This window comes from Stenella coeruleoalba, assembly GCF_951394435.1.
Source record: "Stenella coeruleoalba genome assembly, contig: scaffold_49, whole genome shotgun sequence".
NCBI classification, from domain to species: Eukaryota; Metazoa; Chordata; class Mammalia; order Artiodactyla; family Delphinidae; genus Stenella; species Stenella coeruleoalba.
In genome coordinates this window covers 1,486,270-1,506,505 of record NW_027646118.1, presented here as the reverse complement: position 1 = coordinate 1,506,505, position 20,236 = coordinate 1,486,270, and the positions used below count along the sequence as shown (strand labels likewise).

At 43.7% G+C, this 20,236-nt stretch overlaps 3 long non-coding RNA genes across 8 annotated transcripts in view; all 3 read right to left on the bottom strand.

Moving 5' to 3' along the window:
- The window catches only part of LOC307181315, a 2,020,778-nt gene that overhangs the window by 521,738 nt on the left and 1,478,804 nt on the right, over nucleotides 1-20,236 (bottom strand). The gene's annotated exons all lie outside the window — the stretch shown is intronic.
- Nucleotides 2,412-7,233, bottom strand: LOC307181322. The gene is made up of 4 exons (XR_013826443.1): nucleotides 7,148-7,233; nucleotides 5,571-5,656; nucleotides 3,994-4,079; nucleotides 2,412-2,500 (listed from the first exon to the last, which is right to left on the bottom strand). It is a non-coding gene; the product is annotated as an uncharacterized lncRNA (long non-coding RNA).
- On the bottom strand, nucleotides 11,883-17,402 carry LOC307181317. Its single transcript, XR_013826439.1, has 4 exons — nucleotides 17,309-17,402; nucleotides 16,626-16,711; nucleotides 15,045-15,130; nucleotides 11,883-11,969 (listed from the first exon to the last, which is right to left on the bottom strand). It is a non-coding gene; the product is annotated as an uncharacterized lncRNA (long non-coding RNA).

The window sequence follows — 20,236 nt, the reverse complement described above, 5'->3', positions numbered from 1 at the left end:
CTGCGGAAGATGAACAGGAATAGGGAGAACCAATGAGAGACTAGCTGGAGGTGTCTGGACGGGCAAATTTAACTCTCATTTCCCACCAGGAAGAGGAAATAACCAAAGGCTCAGCGTGCCGTACCGGAACCAGATTAGGGCCTGAAGCCATCCTGCGGTGTTGCGGCCAACTCAAAAGAAAGCGAGGTGAAGAAAAGAGCTCAGGGGCACTGTAATTCACAAACCTGCAGAGTTATAAATGACAGCTATCGTCCAAAAATATACTGAAGTAAGGCTGCCAAGAGGACTTGAAAGCGGGGCAGAATTGCAGGAAACCGATTTCAGGAGGTAGACTGGAATTGCATTGAAAGCATAGGAAAAGAGGCAGAACATCCACAATGATGCACTTGGCCAAAAAGGGCGTATGCGTTTTTTCCTGAATATATTCAGGAAAAAACGCATACGCCCTTTTTGGCCAACCAAGCAAGCTTGCAAAGGAAATCTGCACTACAATGAAGTCTCACTTCCCCCCGGTCAAAAGGGCCATCTGAAAAAAGTGTAAAATCCAGAAAGGCAGGACAGGCCATGGAGAACTGGGAGCCCTGTTATCCTGATGGGCGGGATGTAAATTGCCAACAGACACTCTGGAGAAGTGTATGGTGTTTCCTGAAACATCTAAAAAACAAAGCAACAGAGCCTAGGGCACTTCCAATTATGGTCCTATAGCTTAGGGAAATTAAAATCAAAAAGACACAGCCACCCCAAAGTTTGGGACGCCTCTGTTTACAAGAACCTCGTTTACCGTACAAGTTCAATATCACAGAAAGTGAAAAATGGATAAAGAACTTGTGGTACTTATGTACAATGCAGTATCACTCAGCAATGAAATCTATGTCATCAGGCCCGTAGCAGCATAATGAGTGGATACAGGTACGATGATTCTAACTGAAATAAGTCACACAGAAAAAGAAACATCATAAGATATCACTAATACACGGAATGTAAACTTGCCTACACAGGAACTGAATTCCAAAACAGAACAGGGTCTCAAATTTAGAAAACCAACTTATGCTTGCTTAAGGGGAAAGGTGAGTTGGGGTGCTGCATAAAACCAGATTGAAATGAGCACAGATAAAGTTCCTTAAGCCAAATATGGAATAGACAAGAGCTACTCCTTGCTCAACGAAATGGACTCAACACCACATATTAAACGCCTAAGAATGTACCTGACTAGTAAGTATCTTAAAACCTATGGATTGCTATGTCTCCGAAAGAGAATCAAACATGTGTACAGGGGCATAAACGCAGCAGTGATAGGATTGAAAGGTTCGGTGAGCAAATGAAGACCCTTTGAAGTCATATTGCATGGTACCCATTCCACGGGTTTCAACTACCCAGGTTTAAGGTATTCTTCCTTCAGCTAAAACATGCATGTGGAACCTAGAGTATGATCAACCATGTGATCGGGAGACGTGTTCAAATATGTCTCAGTTTTCCTCCCCTGGTACTCGGGTGCAACATTCCAGACACTTTACTAACAATCTCCCCACTTGGAGAGTCAGCGCCTTTAACCTCCTGTTTGGCCCAGTTTGCAATTTCTGTGGAAGATGAACAGGAATAGGGAGAACCAATGAGAGACTAGCTGGAGGTGTCTGGACGGGCAAATTTAACTCTCATTTCCCACCAGGAAGAGGAATTAACCAAAGGCTCAGTGTGCCGTGCCGGAACCAGATTAGGGCCTGAAGCCATCCTGCGGTGTTGCGGCCAGCTCACAAGAAAGCCAGTTGAAGAAAGGAGCTCGGGGACACTGTAATGCAGAAACCTGCAGAGTTATAAATGACAGCTATCGTCCAAAAATATACTGAAGTAAGGCTGCCAAGAGGACTTGAAAGCAGGGCAGAATTGCAGGAAACCGATTTCAGGAGGTAGACTGGAATTGCATTGAAAGCATAGGAAAAGAGGCAGAACGTCCACAATGATGCACTTGGCCAAAAAGGGCGTATGCGTTTTTTCCTGAATATATTCAGGAAAAAACGCATACGCCCTTTTTGGCCAACCAAGCAAGCTTGCAAAGGAAATCTGCACTACAATGAAGTCTCACTTCCCCCGGTCAAAAGGGCCATCTGAAAAAAGTGTAAAATCCAGAAAGGAAGGACAGGCCATGGAGAACTGGGAGCCTTGTTATGCTGATGGGCGGGATGTAAATTGCCAACAGACACTCGGGAGAAGTGTATGGTGTTTCCTGAAACATCTAAAAAACAAAGCAACAGAGACTAGGGCACTTCCACTTATGGTCCTATAGCTTAGGGAAATTAAAATCAAAAAGACACAGCCACCCCAAAGTTTGGGACGCCTCTGTTTACAAGAACCTCGTTTACAGTACAAGTTCAACATCGCAGAAAGTGAGAAATGGATAAAGAACTTGTGGTACTTACGTACAATGCAGTATCACTCAGCAATGAAATCTATGTCATCAGGCCTGTAGCAGCATAATGAGTGGATTCAGATAGGATGATTCTAACTGAAATAAATCACACAGAAAAAGAAACATCATAAGATATCACTAATACACGGAATGTAAACTTGGCTACACAGGAACTGAATTCCAAAACAGAACAGGGTCTCAAATTTAGAAAACCAACTTATGCTTGCTTAAGGGGAAAGGTGAGTTGGGGTGCTGCATAAAACCAGAGATTGAAATGAGCACAGATAAAGTTCCTTAAGCCAAATATGGAATAGACAAGAGCTATTCCTTGCTCAACGAAATGGACTCAACACCCCATATTAAACGCCTAAGAATGTACCTGACTTGTAAGTATCTTAAAACCTATGGATTGCTATGTCTCCAAAAGAGAATCAAGCGTGTGTACAGGGACATAAACGCAGCAGTGATAGGATTGGAGAGGTTCGGTGAGCAAATGAAGACCTCTGAAGTCATATTGCATGGTACCCATTCCACGGGTCTCAACTCTCCAGGTTTAAGGTATTCTTCCTTCAGCTAAAACATGCATGTGGAACCCAGAGTATGATCAACCGTGTGAACGGGAGCCGTGTTTAAATATGTCTCAGTTTTCCTCCCCTGGTACTCGGGTGCAACATTCCAGACGCTTTACTAACACTCTCTCCACTTGGAGAGTCAGCGCCTTTAACCTCCTGTTTGGCCCAGTTTGCAATTTCTGCGGAAGATGAACAGGAATAGGGAGAACCAATGAGAGACTAGCTGGAGGTGTCTGGACGGGCAAATTTAACTCTCATTTCCCACCAGGAAGAGGAAATAACCAAAGGCTCAGCGTGCCGTGCCGGAACCAGATTAGGGCCTGAAGCCATCCTGCGGTGTTGCGGCCAGCTCAAAAGAAAGCGAGTTGAAGAAAAGAGCTCAGGGGCACTGTAATTCACAAACCTGCAGAGTTATAAATGACAGCTATCGTCTAAAAATATACTGAAGTAAGGCTGCCAAGAGGACTTGAAAGCGGGGCAGAATTGCAGGAAACCGATTTCAGGAGGTAGACTGGAATTGCATTGAAAGCATAGGAAAAGAGGCAGAACGTCCACAATGATGCACTTGGCCAAAAAGGGCGTATGCGTTTTTTCCTGAATATATTCAGGAAAAAACGCATACGCCCTTTTTGGCCAACCAAGCAAGCTTGCAAAGGAAATCTGCACTACAATGAAGTCTCACTTCCCCCCGGACAAAAGGGCCATCTGAAAAAAGTGTAAAATCCAGAAAGGCAGGACAGGCCATGGAGAACTGGGAGCCTTGTTATGCTGATGGGCGGGATGTAAATTGCCAACAGACACTCCGGAGAAGTGTATGGTGTTTCCTGAAACATCTAAAAAACAAAGCAACAGAGCCTAGGGCACTTCCACTTATGGTCCTATAGCTTAGGGAAATTAAAATCAAAAAGACACAGCCACCCCAAAGTTTGGGATGCCTCTGTTTACAAGAACCTCATTTACCGTACAAGTTAAATATCACAGAAAGTGAAAAATGGATAAAGAACTTGTGGTACTTACGTACAATGAAGTATCACTCAGCAATGAAATCTATGTCATCAGGCCCGTAGCAGCATAATGAGTGGATTCAGGTACGATGATTCTAACTGAAATAAGTCACACAGAAAAAGAAACATCATAAGATATCACTAATACACGGAATGTAAACTTGGCTACACAGGAACTGAATTCCAAAACAGAACAGGGTCTCAAATTTAGAAAACCAACTTATGCTTGCTTAAGGGGAAAGGTGAGTTGGGGTGCTGCATAAAACCAGAGATTGAAATGAGCACAGATAAAGTTCCTTAAGCCAAATATGGAATAGACAAGAGCTATTCCTTGCTCAACGAAATGGACTCAACACCCCATATTAAACGCCTAAGAATGTACCTGACTAGTAAGTATCTTAAAACCTATGGATTGCTATGTCTCCAAAAGAGAATCAAGCGTGTGTACAGGGACATAAACGCAGCAGTGATAGGATTGGAGAGGTTCGGTGAGCAAATGAAGACCTTTGAAGTCATATTGCATGGTACCCATTCCACGGGTCTCAACTCTCCAGGTTTAAGGTATTCTTCCTTCAGCTAAAACATGCATGTGGAACCCAGAGTACGATGAACCATGGGAACGGGAGACGTGTTCAAATATGTTTCAGTTTTCCTCCCCTGGTACTCGGGTGCAACATTCCAGACGCTTTACTAACACTCTCCCCCTTGGAGAGGCAGCGCCTTTAACCTCCTGTTTGGCCCAGTTTGCAATTTCTGTGGAAGATGAACAGGAATAGGGAGACCAATGAGAGACTAGCTGGAGGTGTCTGGACGGGCAAATTTAACTCTCATTTCCCACCAGGAAGAGGAAATAACCAAAGACTCAGCATGCCATGCCAGAACCAGATTAGGGCCTGAAGCCATCCTGCGGTGTTGCGGCCAGCTCACAAGAAAGCGAGTTGAAGAAAGGAGCTCAGGAGCACTGTAATTCACAAACCTGCAGAGTTATAAATGACAGCTATCGTCCAAAAATATACTGAAGTAAGGCTGTCAAGAGGACTTGAAAGCGGGGCAGAATTGCAGGAAACCGATTTCAGGAGGTAGACTGGAATTGCATTGAAAGCATAGGAAAAGAGGCAGAACGTCCACAATGATGCACTTGGCCAAAAAGGGCATATGCGTTTTTTCCTGAATATATTCAGGAAAAAACGCATACGCCCTTTTTGGCCAACCAAGCAAGCTTGCAAAGGATACCTGCACTACAATGAAGTCTCACTTCCACACGGTCAAAAGGGCCATCTGAAAAAAGTGTAAAATCCAGAAAGGCAGGACAGGCCATGGAGAACTGGGAGCCTTGTTATGCTGATGGGCGGGATGTAAATTGCCAACAGACACTCGGGAGAAGTGTATGGTGTTTCCTGAAACATCTAAAAAACAAAGCAACAGAGCCTAGGGCACTTCCACTTATGGTCCTATAGCTTAGGGAAATTAAAATCAAAAAGACACAGCCACCCCAAAGTTTGGGACAGCTCTGTTTACAAGAACATCGTTTACCGTACAAGTTCAATATCACAGAAAGTGAAAAACGGATAAAGAACTTGTGGTACTTACGTACAATGCAGTATCACTCAGCAATGAAATCTATGTCATCAGGCTCGTAGCAGCATAATGAGTGGATTCAGGTACGATGATTCTAACTGAAATAAGTCACACAGAAAAAGAAACATCATAAGATATCACTAATACACGGAATGTAAACTTGGCTACACAGTAACTGAATTCCAAAACAGAACAGGGTCTCAAATTTATAAAACCAACTTATGCTTGCTTAAGGGGAAAGGTGAGTTGGGGTGCTGCATAAAACCAGAGATTGAAATGAGCACAGATAAAGTTCCTTAAGCCAAATATGGAATAGACAAGAGCTACTCCTTGCTCAACGAAATGGACTCAACACCGCATATTAAACGCCTAAGAATGTACCTGACTAGTAAGTATCTTAAAACCTATGGATTGCTATGTCTCCAAAAGAGAATCAAGCGTGTGTACAGGGACATAAACGCAGCAGTGATAGGATTGGAGAGGTTCGGTGAGCAAATGAAGACCTCTGAAGTCATATTGCATGGTACCCATTCCACGGGTCTCAACTCTCCAGGTTTAAGGTATTCTTCCTTCAGCTAAAACATGCATGTGGAACCCAGAGTATGATCAACCGTGTGAACGGGAGACGTGTTCAAATATGTCTCAGTTTTTCTCCCCTGGTACTCGGGTGCAACATTCCAGACGCTTTACTAACTCTCTCCAACTTGGAGAGTCAACGCCTTTAACCTCCTGTTTGGCCCAGTTCGCAATTTCTGCGGAAGATGAACAGGAATAGGGAGAACCAATGAGAGACTAGCTGGAGGTGTCTGGACGGGCAAATTTAACTCTCATTTCCCACCAGGAAGAGGAAATAACCAAAGGCTCAGCATGCCGTGCCGGAACCAGATTAGGGCCTGAAGCCATCCTGCGGTGTTGCGGCCAGCTCAAAAGAAAGCGAGTTGAAGAAAGGAGCTCAGGGGCACTGTAATTCACAAACCTGCAGAGTTATAAATGACAGCTATCGTCCAAAAATATACTGAAGTAAGGCTGCCAAGAGGACTTGAAAGTGGGGCAGAATTGCAGGAAACCGATTTCAGGAGGTAGACTGGAATTGCATTGAAAGCATAGGAAAAGAGGCAGAACATCCACAATGATGCACTTGGCCAAAAAGGGCGTATGCGTTTTTTCCTGAATATATTCAGGAAAAAACGCATACGCCCTTTTTGGCCAACCAAGGAAGCTTGCAAAGGAAATCTGCAGTACAATGAAGTCTCAATTACCCCGGTCAAAAGGGCCATCTGAAAAAAGTGTAAAATCCAGAAAGGCAGGACAGGCCATGGAGAACTGGGAGCCTTGTTATGCTGATGGGCGGGATGTAAATTGCCAACAGACACTCGGGAGAAGTGTATGGTGTTTCCTGAAACATCTAAAAAACAAAGCAACAGAGCCTAGGGCACTTCCACTTATGGTCCTATAGCTTAGGGAAATTAAAATCAAAAAGACACAGCCACCCCAAAGTTTGGGAGGCCTCTGTTTACAAGAACATCGTTTACCGTACAAGTTCAATATCACAGAAAGTGAAAAATGGATAAAGAACTTGTGGTACTTACGTACAATGAAGTATCACTCAGCAATGAAATCTATGTCATCAGGCCCGTAGCAGCATAATGAGTGGATTCAGGTACGATGATTCTAACTGAAATAAGTCACACAGAAAAAGAAACATCATAAGATATCACTAATACACGGAATGTAAACTTGGCTACACAGGAACTGAATTCCAAAACAGAACAGGGTCTCAAATTTAGAAAACCAACTTATGCTTGCTTAAGGGGAAAGGTGAGTTGGGGTGCTGCATAAAACCAGAGATTGAAATGAGCACAGATAAAGTTCCTTAAGCCAAATATGGAATAGACAAGAGCTATTCCTTGCTCAACGAAATGGACTCAACACCCCATATTAAACGCCTAAGAATGTACCTGACTAGTAAGTACCTTAAAACCTATGGATTGCTATGTCTCCAAAAGAGAATCAAGCGTGTGTACAGGGACATAAACGCAGCAGTGATAGGATTGGAGAGGTTCGGTGAGCAAATGAAGACCCTTTGAAGTCATATTGCATGGTACCCATTCCACGGGTCTCAACTCTCCAGGTTTAAGGTATTCTTCCTTCAGCTAAAACATGCATGTGGAACCCAGAGTATGATCAACCGTGTGAACGGGAGACGTGTTTAAATATGTCTCAGTTTTCCTCCCCTGGTACTCGGGTGCAACATTCCAGACGCTTTACTAACACTCTCCCCACTTGGAGAGTCAGTCCCTTTAACCTCCTGTTTGGCCCAGTTTGCAATTTCTGCGGAAGATGAACAGGAATAGCGAGAACCAATGAGAGACTAGCTGGAGGTGTCTGGACGGGCAAATTTAACTCTCATTTCCCACCAGGAAGAGGAATTAACCAAAGGCTCAGCGTGCCGTGCTGGAACCAGATTAGGGCCTGAAGCCATCCTGCGGTGTTGCGGCCAGCTCAAAAGAAAGCGAGTTGAAGATAGGAGCTCAGGGACACTGTTTTTCACAAACATGCAGAGTTATAAATGACAGCTATCATCCAAAAATATACTGAAGTAAGGCTGTCAAGAGGACTTGAAAGCGGGGCAGAATTGCAGGAAACCGATTTCAGGAGGTAGACTGGAATTGCATTGAAAGCATAGGAAAAGAGGCAGAACGTCCACAATGATGCACTTGGCCAAAAAGGGCGTATGCGTTTTTTCCTAAATATATTCAGGAAAAAACGCATATGCCCTTTTTGGCCAACCAAGCAAGCTTGCAAAGGAAATCTGCACTACAATGAAGTCTCACTTCCCCCCGGTCAAAAGGGCCATCTGAAAAAAGTGTAAAATCCAGAAAGGCAGGACAGGCCATGGAGAACTGGGAGCCTTGTTATGCTGATGGGCGGGATGTAAATTGCCAACAGACACTCCGCAGAAGTGTATGGTGTTTCCTGAAACATCTAAAAAACAAAGCAACAGAGCCTAGGGCACTTCCACTTATGGTCCTATAGCTTAGGGAAATTAAAATCAAAAAGACACAGCCACCCCAAAGTTTGGGACGCCTCTGTTTACAAGAACCTCGTTTACAGTACAAGTTCAACATCGCAGAAAGTGAAAAATGGATAAAGAAGTTGTGGTATTTACTTACAAAGTAATATCACTCAGCAATGAAATCTATGTCATCAGGCCCGTAGCAGCATAATGAGTGGATTCAGGTACGATGATTCTAACTGAAAAAAGTCACACAGAAAAAGAAACATCATAAGATATCAGTAATACACGCAATAAACTTGGCTACACAGGAAATGAATTACAGAACAGAACAGGGTCTCAAATTTAGAAAACCAACTTATGCTTAATTAAGGGTAAAGGTGAGTTGGGGTGCTGCATAAAACCAGAGATCGAAATGAGCACAGATAAAGTTCCTTAAGCCAAATATGGAATAGACAACAGCTACTCCTTGCTCAACGAAATGGACTCAACACCGCATATTAAACGCCTAAGAATGTACCTGACTAGTAAGTATCTTAAAACCTATGGATTGCTATGTCTCCGAAAGAGAATCAAGCATGTGTACAGGGGCATAAACGCAGCAGTGATAGGATTGGAGAGGTTCGTGAGCAAATGAAGACCCTTTGAAGTCATATTGCATGGTACCCATTCCACGGGTTTCTACTACCCAGGTTTAAGGTATTCTTCCTTCAGCTAAAACATGCATGTGGAACCTAGAGTATGATCAACCATGTGATCGGGAGACATGTTCAAACATGTCTCAGTTTTCGTACCCTGGTACTCGGGTGCAACATTCCAGACGCTTTACTAACACTCTCCCGACTTGGAGAGTCAGTCCCTTTAACCTCCTGTTTGGCCCAGTTTGCAATTTCTGCGGAAGATGAACAGGAATAGCGAGAACCAATGAGAGACTAGCTGGAGGTGTCTGGACGGGCAAATTTAACTCTCATTTCCCACCAGGAAGAGGAATTAACCAAAGGCTCAGCGTGCCGTGCCAGAACCAGATTAGGGCCTGAAGCCATCCTGCGGTGTTGCGGCCAGGTCACAAGAAAGCGAGTTGAAGAAAGGAGCTCAGGGGCACTGTAATTCACAAACCTGCAGAGTTATAAATGACAGCTATCATCCAAAAATATACTGAAGTAAGGCTGCCAAGAGGACTTGAAAGCGGGGCAGAATTGCAGGAAACCGATTTCAGGAGGTAGACTGGAATTGCATTGAAAGCATAGGAAAAGAGGCAGAACGTCCACAATGATGCACTTGGCCAAAAAGGGCGTATGCGTTTTTTCCTGAATATATTCAGGAAAAAACGCATACGCCCTTTTTGGCCAACCAAGCAAGCTTGCAAAGGAAATCTGCACTACAATGAAGTCTCACATCCCCCCGGTCAAAAGGGCCATCTGAAAAAAGTGTAAAATCCAGAAAGGCAGGACAGGCCATGGAGAACTGGGAGCCTTGTTATGCTGATGGGCGGGATGTAAATTGCCAACAGACACTCGGGAGAAGTGTATGGTGTTTCCTGAAACATCTAAAAAACAAAGCAACAGAGCCTAGGGCACTTCCACTTATGGTCCTATAGCTTAGGGAAATTAAATTCAAAAAGACACAGCCACCCCAAAGTTTGGGACGGCTCTGTTTACAAGAACCTCGTTTACAGTACAAGTTCAAAATCGTAGAAAGTGAAAAATGGATAAAGAACTTGTGGTACTTACGTACAAAGCAATATCACTCAGCAATGAAATCTATGTCATCAGGCCCTTAGCAGCACAATGAGTGGATTCAGGTACGATGATTCTAACTGAAATAAGTCACACAGAAAAAGAAACATCATAAGATATCACTAATACACGGAATGTAAACTTGGCTACACAGGAACTGAATTCCAAAACAGAACAGGATCTCAAATTTAGAAAACCAACTTATGCTTGTTTAAGGGGAAAGGTGAGTTGGGGTGCTGCATAAAACCAGAGATTGAAATGAGCACAGATAAAGTTCCTTAAGCCAAATATGGAATAGACAAGTGCTACTCCTTGCTCAACGTAATGGACTCAACACCCCATATTAAACGCCTAAGAATGTACCTGACTAGTATGTGTCTTAAAACCTATGGATTGCTATGCCTCCAAAAGAGAATCAAGCGTGTGTACAGGGGCATAAACGCAGCAGTGATAGGATTGGAGAGGTTCGGTGAGCAAATGAAGACCCTTTGAAGTCATATTGCATGGTACCCATTCCACGGGTCTCAACTCTCCAGGTTTAAGGTATTCTTCCTTCAGCTAAAACATGCATGTGGAACCCAGAATATGATCAACCGTGTGATCGGGAGACGTGTTCAAATATGTCTCAGTTTTCGTACCCTGGTACTCGGGTGCAACATTCCAGACGCTTTACTAACACTCTCCCCACTTGGAGAGTCAGCGCCTTTAACCTCCTGTTTGGCCCAGTTTGCAATTTCTGCGGAAGATGAACAGGAATAGCGAGAACCAATGAGAGACTAGCTGGAGGTGTCTGGACGGGCAAATTTAACTCTCATTTCCCACCAGGAAGAGGAATTAACCAAAGGCTCAGCGTGCCGTGCCGGAACCAGATTAGGGCCTGAAGCCATCCTGCGGTGTTGCGGCCAGCTCAAAAGAAAGCGAGTTGAAGAAAGGAGCTCAGGGGCACTGTAATTCACAAACCTGCAGAGTTATAAATGACAGCTATCGTCCAAAAATATACTGAAGTAAGGCTGCCAAGAGGACTTGAAAGCGGGGCAGAATTGCAGGAAACCGATTTCAGGAGGTAGACTGCAATTGCATTGAAAGCATAGGAAAAGAGGCAGAACATCCACAATGATGCACTTGGCCAAAAAGGGCGTATGCGTTTTTTCCTGAATATATTCAGGAAAAAACGCATACGCCCTTTTTGGCCAACCAAGCAAGCTTGCGAAGGAAATCTGCACTACAATGAAGTCTCACTTCCCCCGGTCAAAAGGGCCATCTGAAAAAAGTGTAAAATCCAGAAAGGCAGGACAGGCCATGGAGAACTGGGAGCCTTGTTATGCTGATGGGCGGGATGTAAATTGCCAACAGACACTCGGGAGAAGTGTATGGTGTTTCCTGAAACATCTAAAAAACAAAGCAACAGAGCCTAGGGCACTTCCACTTACGGTCATATAGCTTAGGGAAATTAAATTCAAAAAGACACAGCCATCCCAAAGTTTGGGACGGCTCTGTTTACAAGAACCTCGTTTACAGTACAAGTTCAACATCGCAGAAAGTGAAAAATGGATAAAGAAGTTGTGGTATTTACTTACAAAGCAATATCGCTCAGCAATGAAATCTATGTCATCAGGCCCTTAGGAGCACAATGAGTGGATTCAGGTACGATGATTCTAACTGAAATAAGTAACACAGAAAAAGAAACATCATAAGATATCACTAATACACGGAATGTAAACTTGGCTACACAGGAACTGAATTACAAAACATAACAGGGTCTCAAATTTAGAAAACCAACTTATGCTTGCTTAAGGGGAAAGGTGAGTTGGGGTGCTGCATAAAACCAGAGATTGAAATGAGCACAGATAAAGTTCCTTAAGCCAAATATGGAATAGACAAGAGCTACTCCTTGCTCGACGAAATGGACTCAACACCGCATATTAAACGCCTAAGAATGTACCTGACTAGTAAGTATCTTAAAACCTGTGGATTGCTATGTCCCTGAAAGAGAACCAAGCATGTGTACAGGGGCATAAACGCAGCAGTGATAGGATTGGAGAGGTTCGGTGAGCAAATGAAGACCCTTTGAAGTCATATTGCATGGTACCCATTCCACGGGTTTCAACTACCCAGGTTTAAGGTATTCTTCCTTCAGCTAAAACATGCATGTGGAACGTAGAGTATGATCAACCATGTGATCGGGAGACGTGTTCAAATATGTCTCAGTTTTCGTACCCTGGTACTCGGGTGCAGCATTCCAGACGCTTTACTAACACTCTCACCACTTGGAGAGTCAGTCCCTTTAACCTCCTGTTTGGCCCAGTTTGCAATTTCTGCGGAAGATGAACAGGAATAGCGAGAACCAATGAGAGGCTAGCTGGAGGTGTCTGGACGGGCAAATTTAACTCTCTTTTCCCACCAGGAAGAGGAATTAACCAAAGGCTCAGCGTGCCATGCCGGAACCATATTAGAGCCTGCAGCCATCCTTTCGGTGTTGCGGCCAGCTCAAAAGAAAGCGAGTTGAAGAAAGGAGCTCAGGGGCACTGTAATTCACAAACCTGCAGAGTTATAAATGACAGCTATCGTCCAAAAATATACTGAAGTAAGGCTGCCAAGAGGACTTGAAAGCGGGGCAGAATTGCAGGAAACCGATTTCAGGAGGTAGACTGGAATTGCATTGAAAGCATAGGAAAAGAGGCAGAACGTCCACAATGATGCACTTGGCCAAAAAGGGCGTATGCGTTTTTTCCTGAATATATTCAGGAAAAAACGCATACGACCTTTTTGGCCAACCAAGTAAGCTTGCGAAGGAAATCTGCACTACAATGAAGTCTCACATCCCCCCGGTCAAAAGGGCCATCTGAAAAAAGTGTAAAATCCAGAAAGGCAGGACAGGCCATGGAGAACTGAGAGCCTTGTTATGCTGATGGGCGGGATGTAAATTGCCAACAAACACTTGGGAGAAGTGTATGGTGTTTCCTGAAACATCTAAAAAACAAAGCAACAGAGCTTAGGGCACTTCCACTTATGGTCCTATAGCTTAGGGAAATTAAAATCAAAAAGACACAGCCACCCCAAAGTTTGGAATGGCTCTGTTTACAAGAACCTCGTTTACAGTACAAGTTCAACATCGCAGAAAGTGAAAAATGGATAAAGAAGTTGTGGTATTTACGTATAAAGCAATATCACTCAGCAAAGAAATCTATGTCATCAGGCCCTTAGCAGCACAATGAGTGGATTCAGGTACGATGATTCTAACTGAAATAAGTCACACAGAAAAAGAAACATCATAAGATATCACTAATACACGGAATGTAAACTTGGCTACACAGGAACTGAATTACAGAACAGAACAGGGTCTCAAATTTAGAAAACCAACTTATGCTTGCTTAAGGGTAAAGGTGAGTTGGGTTGCTGCATAAAACCAGAGATCGAAATGAGCACAGATAAAGTTCCTTAAGCCAAATATGGAATAGACAAGAGCTACTCCTTGCTCAACGAAATGGACTCAACACCGCATATTAAACGCCTAAGAATGTACCTGACTAGTAAGTATCTTAAAACCTATGGATTGCTATGTCTCCGAAAGAGAATCAAGCATGTGTACAGGGGCATAAACGCAGCAGTGATAGGATTGGAGAGGTTCGGTGAGGAAATGAAGACCCTTTGAAGTCATATTGCATGGTACCCATTACACGGGTTTCAACTACCCAGGTTTAAGGTATTCTTCCTTCACCTAAAACATGCATGTGGAACGTAGAGTATGATCAACCATGTGATCGGGAGACGTGTTCAAATATGTCTCAGTTTTCGTACCCTGGTACTCGGGTGCAACATTCCAGACGCTTTACTAACACTCTCCCGACTTGGAGAGTTAGTCCCTTTAACCTCCTGTTTGGCCCAGTTTGCAATTTCTGCGGAAGATGAACAGGAATAGCGAGAAGCAATGAGAGACTAGCTGGAGGTGTCTGGACGGGCAAATTTAACTCTCATTTCCCACCAGGAAGAGGAATTAACCAAAGGCTCAGTGTGCCATGCCAGAACCAGATTAGGGCCTGAAGCCATCCTGCCGTGTTGCGGCCAGCTCACAAGAAAGCGAGTTGAAGAAAGGAGCTCAGGGGCACTGTAATTCACAAACCTGCAGAGTTATAAATGACAGCTAACGTCCAAAAATATACTGAAGTAGGGCTGCAAAGAGGACTTGAAAGCGGGGCAGAATTGCAGGAAACCGATTTCAGCAGGTAGACAGGAATTGCATTGAAAGCATAGGAAAAGAGGCAGAACGTCCACAATGATGCACTTGGCCAAAAAGTGCGTATGCGTGTTTTCCTGAATATATTCAGGAAAAAACGCATACGCCCTTTTTGGCCAACCAAGCAAGCTTGCAAAGGAAATCTGCACTACAATGAAGTCTCACTTCCCCCCGGTCAAAAGGGCCATCTGAAAAAAGTGTAAAATCCAGAAAGGCAGGATAGGCCATGGAGAACTGCGAGCCCTGTTATGCTGATGGGCGGGATGTAAATTGCCAACAGACACTCGGGAGAAGTGTATGGTGTTTCCTGAAACATCTAAAAAACAAAGCAACAGAGCCTAGGGCACTTCCACTTATGGTCCTATAGCTTAGGGAAATTAAAATCAAAAAGACACAGCCACCCCAAAGTTTGGGACGCCTCTGTTTACGAGAACCACGTTTACCGTACAAGTTAAATATCACAGAAAGTGAAAAATGGATAAAGAACTTGTGGTACTTACGTACAATACAGTATCACTCAGCAATGAAATCTATGTCATCAGGCCCGTAGCAGCATAATGAGTGGATTCAGGTACGATTATTCTAACTGAAGTAAGTCACACAGAAAAAGAAACATCATAAGATATCACTAATACACGGAATGTAAACTTGGCTACACAGGAACTGAATTACAGAACAGAACAGGGTCTCAAATTTAGAAAACCAACTTATGCTTGTTTAAGGGGAAAGGTGAATTGGGGAGCTGCATAAAACCAGAGATTGAAATGAGCACAGATAAAGTTCCTTAAGCCAAATATGGAATAGACAAGAGCTACTCCTTGCTCAACGAAATGGACTCAACACCGCATATTAAACGCCTAAGAATGTACCTGACTAGTATGTATCTTAAAACCTATGGATTGCTATGTCTCCAAAAGAGAATCAAGCGTGTGTACAGGGGCATAAACGCAGCAGTGATAGGATTGGAGAGGTTCGGTGAGCAAATGAAGACCCTTTGAAGTCATATTGCATGGTACCCATTACACGGGTCTCAACTCTCCAGGTTTAAGGTATTCTTCCTTCAGCTAAAACATGCATGTGGAACCCAGAGTATGATCAACCGTGTGAACGGGAGACATGTTCAAATATGTCTCAGTTTTCCTCCCCTGGTACTTGGGTGCAACATTCCAGACGCTTTACTAACACTCTCCCGACTTGGAGAGTCAGCGCCTTTAACCTCCTATTTGGCCCAGTTTGCAATTTCTGCGGAAGATGAACAGGAATAGGGAGAACCAATGAGAGACTAGCTGGAGGTTTCTGGATGGGGAAATTTAACTCTCATTTCCCACCAGGAAGAGGAAATAACCAAAAGCTCAGCGTGCCGTGCCGGAACCAGATTAGAGCCTGAAGCCATCCTGCGGTGTTGCGGCCAGCTCAAAAGAAAGCGAGTTGAAGAAAGGAGCTCAGGGGCACTGTAATTCACAAACCTGCAGAGTTATAAATGACAGCTATCGTCCAAAAATAGACTGAAGTAAGGCTGCCAAGAGGACTTGAAAGCGGGGCAGAATTGCAGGAAACCGATTTCAGGAGGTAGACTGGAATTGCATTGAAAGCATAGGAAAAGAGGCAGAACGTCCACAATGATGCACTTGGCCAAAAAGGGGCGTATGCGTTTTTTCTTGAATATATTCAGGAAAAAACGCATACGCCCTTTTTGGCCAACCAAGCAAGCTTGCAAAGGAAATCTGCACTACAATGAAGTCTCACATCCCCCCGGTCAAAAGGGCCATCTGAAAAAAGTGTAAAATCCAGAAAGGCAGGACAGGCCATGGAGAACTGAGAGCCTTGTTATGCTGATGGGCTGGATGTAAATTGCCAACAGACACTCGGGAGAAGTGTATGGTGTTTCCTGAAACATCTAAAAAACAAAGCAACAGAGCCTAGGGCACTTCCACTTATGGTCCTATAGCTTAGGGAAATTAAAATCAAAAAGACACAGCCACCCCAAAGTTTGGAATGGCTCTGTTTACAAGAACCTCGTTTACAGTACAAGTTCAACATCGCAGAAAGTGAAAAATGGATAAAGAAGTTGTGGTATTTACGTATAAAGCTATATCACTCAGCAAAGAAATCTATGTCATCAGGCCCTTAGCAGCACAATGAGTGGATTTAGGTACGATGATTCTAACTGAAATAAGTCACACAGAAAAAGAAACATCATAAGATATCAGTAATACACGGAATGTAAACTTGGCTACACAGGAACTGAATTACAGAACAGAACAGGGTCTCAAATTTAGAAAACCAACTTATGCTTGCTTAAGGGTAAAGGTGAGTTGGGTTGCTGCATAAAACCAGAGATTGAAATGAGCACAGATAAAGTTCCTTAAGCCAAATATGGAATAGACAAGAGCTACTCCTTGCTCAACGAAATGGACTCAACACCGCATACTAAACGCCTAAGAATGTACCTGACTAGTAAGTATCTTAAAACCTATGGATTGCTATGTCTCCGAAAGAGAATCAAGCATGTGTACAGGGGCATAAACGCAGCAGTGATAGGATTGGAGAGGGTCGGTGAGGAAATGAAGACCCTTTGAAGTCATATTGCATGGTACCCATTACACGGGTTTCAACTACCCAGGTTTAAGATATTCTTCCTTCAGCTAAAACATGCATGTGGAACCTAGAGTATGATCACCCATGTGATCGGGAGACGTGTTCAAATATGTCTCAGTTTTCATACCCTGGTACTCGGGTGCAACATTCCAGACGCTTTACTTACACTCTCCCGACTTGGAGAGTCAGTCCGTTTAACCTCCTGTTTGGCCCAGTTTGCAATTTCTGCGGAAGATGAACAGGAATAGCGAGAACCAATGAGAGACTAGCTGGAGGTGTCTGGACGGGCATATTTAACTCTCATTTCCCACCAGGAAGAGGAAATAACCAAAGGCTCAGTGTGCCTTGCCGGACAAGATTAGGGCCTGAAGCCATCCTGCGGTGTTGCGGCCAGCTCACAAGAAAGCGAGTTGAAGAAAGGAGCTCAGGGGCACTGTAATTCACAAACCTGCAGAGTTATAAATGGCAGCTATCGTCCAAAAATATACTGAAGTAAGGCTGCCAAGAGGACTTGAAAGCGGGGCAGAATTGCAGGAAACCGATTTCTGGAGGTAGACTGGGATTGCATTGAAAGCATAGGAAAAGAGGCAGAGCGTCCACAATGATGCACTTGGCCAAAAAGGGCATATGCGTTTTTTCCTGAATATATTCAGTTAAAAACGCATACACACTTTTTGGCCAACCAAGCAAGCTTGCAAAGGAAATCTGCACTACAATGAAGTCTCACTTCCCCCCGGTCAAACGGTCCACCTGAAAAAAGCGTAAAATCCAGAAAGGCAGGACTGGCCATGGAGAACTGGGAGCCTTGTTATGCTGATGGGCGAGATGTAAATTGCCAACAGACACTCGGGAGAAGTGTATGGTGTTTCCTGAAACATCTAAAAAACAAAGCAACAGAGCCTAGGGCACTTCCACTTATGGTCCTATAGCTTAGGGAAATTAAAATCAAAAAGACATAGCCACCCCAAAGTTTGGGACGCCTCTGTTTACAAGAACGTCGTTTACCGTACAAGTTCAATATCACAGAAAGTGAAAAATGGATAAAGAACTTGTGGTACTTACGTACAATGCAGTATCACTCAGCAATGAAATCTATGTCATCAGGCCCGTAGCAGCATAATGAGTGGATTCAGGTACGATGATTCTAACTGAAATAAGTCACACAGAAAAAGAAACATCATAAGATATCACTAATACACGGAATGTAAACTTGGCTACACAGGAACTGAATTCCAAAACAGAACAGGGTCTCAAATTTAGAAAACCAACTTATGCTTGCTTAAGGGGAAAGGTGAGTTGGGGTGCTGCATAAAACCAGAGATTGAAATGAGCACAGATAAAGTTCCTTAAGCCAAATATGGAATAGACAAGAGCTACTCCTTGCTCAACGAAATGGACTCAACACCGCATATTAAACGCCTAAGAATGTACCTGACTAGTAAGTATCTTAATTCTATGGATTGCTATGTCTCCAAAAGAGAATCAAGTGTGTGTACAGGGGCATAATCGCAGCAGTGATAGGATTGGAGAGGTTCGGTGAGCAAATGAAGACCCTTTGAAGTCATATTGCATGGTACCCATTACACGGGTCTCAACTCTCCAGGTTTAAGGTATTCTTCCTTCTGCTAAAACATGCATGTGGAACCCAGAGTATGATCAACCATGTGAACGGGAGATGTGTTCAAATATGTCTCAGTTTTCCTCCCCTGGTACTCGGGTGCAACATTCAAGACGCTTTACTAACATTCTCCCCACTTGGAGAGTCAGCGCCTTTAACCTCCTGTTTGGCCCAGTTTGCAATTGCTGCGGAAGATGAACAGGAATAGGGAGAACCAATGAGAGACTAGCTGGAGGTGTCTGGACAGGCAAATTTAACTCTCATTTCCCACCAGGAAGAGGAAATAACCAAAGGCTCAGCGTGCCATGCCTTTACTAGTTTAGGGCCTGAAGCCATCCTGCGGTGTTGCGGCCAGCTCACAAGAAAGCGAGTTGAAGAAAGGAGCTCAGGGGCACTGTAATTCACAAACCTGCAGAGTTATAAATGACAGCTATCGTCCAAAAATATACTGAAGTAAGGCTGCCAAGGGGACTTGAAAGCGGGGCAGAATTGCAGGGAACCGATTTCAGGAGGTAGACTGGAATTGCATTGAAAGCATAGGAAAAGAGGCAGAATGTCCACAATGATGCACTTGGCCAAAAAGGGCGTATGCGTTTTTTCCTGAATATATTCAGGAAAAAACGCATACGCCCTTTTTGGCCAACCAAGCAAGCTTGCAAAGGAAATCTGCACTACAATGAAGTCTCACTTCCCCCCGGTCAAATGGGCCATCTGAAAAAAGCATAAAATCCAGAAAGGCAGGAGAGGCCATGGAGAACTGGGAGCCTTGTTATGCTGATGGGCGGGATGTAAATTGCCAACAGACACTTGGGAGAAGTGTATGGTGTTTCCTGAAACATCTAAAAAACAAAGCAACAGAGCCTAGGGCACTTCCACTTATGGTCCTATAGCTTAGGGAAATTAAAATCAAAAAGACACAGCCACCCCAAAGTTTGGGACGCCTCTGTTTACAAGAACCTCGTTTACCGTACAAGTTCAATATCACAGAAAGTGAAAAATGGATAAAGAACTTGTGGTACTTACGTACAATGCAGTATCACTCAGCAATGAAATCTATGTCATCAGGCCCGTAGCAGCATAATGACTGGATTCAGGTACGATGATTCTAACTGAAATAAGTCACACAGAAAAAGAAACATCATAAGATATCACTAATACACTGAATGTAAACTTGGCTACACAGGAACTGAATTCCAAAACAGAACAGGGTCTCAAATTTAGAAAACCAACTTATGCTTCCTTAAGGGGAAAGGTGAGTTGGGGTGCTGCATAAAACCAGAGATTGAAATGAGCACAGATAAAGTTCCTTAAGCCAAATATGGAATAGACAAGAACTACTCTTTGCTCAATGAAATGGACTCAACACCCCATATTAAACGCCTAAGAATGTACCTGACTAGTAAGTATCTTAAAACCTATGGATTGCTATGTCTCCAAAAGAGAATCAAGCGTGTGTACAGGGGCATAAACGCAGCA